The sequence below is a fragment of the Myotis brandtii genome, unplaced genomic scaffold (genome assembly GCF_000412655.1).
Source record: "Myotis brandtii unplaced genomic scaffold, ASM41265v1 scaffold417, whole genome shotgun sequence".
Lineage (NCBI taxonomy): Eukaryota > Metazoa > Chordata > Mammalia > Chiroptera > Vespertilionidae > Myotis > Myotis brandtii.
Genome location: NW_005366017.1, coordinates 648,138 through 649,125, shown reverse-complemented (window position 1 = coordinate 649,125; position 988 = coordinate 648,138). Strand labels below are relative to the sequence as shown.

The window sequence follows — 988 nt, the reverse complement described above, 5'->3', positions numbered from 1 at the left end:
CACAGGGTGACTCCAGACGCGGAGAGTGAGGGAGGATACCTGACATCAGACCAAGGCAAGAGAAAGGGACATTTTCCAGTGACGAAAACAACTTTCTTCCAACTTCCTCAAACCTCTAGAAGAACATCTGCACAGGGTGACTCCAGACGCGGAGAGTGATAAGGGATACCTGACATCAGACCAAGGCAAGAGAAAGGGACATTTTCCAGTGACGAAAACAACTTTCTTCCAACTTCCTCAAACTGACTCTAGAAGAAACCAAGGGATTGTTGTCTAGGGCTGTGGGGAGGGGCCGGCAGGCGGGCAGAGGGACAGTGTCCAGGTGGAGCTGGTGCTAGCTATCTAGAGAAGAGCAGTCCAGCAGAGGCCACCAGCCTGGAAACTGAGGCGGAGGCAGAGGTTGAAGAATGCCCCCATTGGTACCAGATTTACCACTGTAAGTGTGGCGTCTCAAAACAAACAAACAAACAAGAACGTCCCCAGTGGGAGGCCTCAGCCTGGGGGGAGCCCTGGACATGCTCTCCACAGGCGGCCCGTGCCAGTGCCCCCTCCATTCCCTCATAGCTCCCACCATATGCCACCCCAAACTCACCACACCCACCTACCCCCTCTCCCAGACTGTTTCCCTACTTCACTATCGCCCAGCTCCTGCCTCTAGCAGGGTTTGCTCTCCCGCTGGCAGCCGCACCTCCACACCCCAACTCACTCCTGGGCCGCCCAGCTGACCAGAGGGCCCGGCCAGAGTTCTGAATCATCTGGAATCCGAGAGACTGACTTCTTCCCCGACTCCTTTCCTTTCCTATCAAATCTGCCCCACCCTCGGCCATCACCTGTCCCCACTTTTTCAGACACCCCTTAAGCCCAGCGAACTTCCTTGGCTGTCAGGGGCCAGAGCTCCCTTTCATTCCCCACCTTTCAAACTTCTCCCCTGACCCTGATTCAGGGAAACCTGGGCTTCTGGCTGAGGTCAGGCCATGGCCCTCTCCCA

At 56.3% G+C, this 988-nt stretch overlaps 1 protein-coding gene across 1 annotated transcript in view; it reads right to left on the bottom strand.

The window, feature by feature from the left end:
* The window catches only part of TNFRSF1A (tumor necrosis factor receptor superfamily, member 1A), a 38,375-nt gene that overhangs the window by 36,962 nt on the left and 425 nt on the right, over window positions 1–988 (bottom strand). The window lies entirely within an intron of this gene.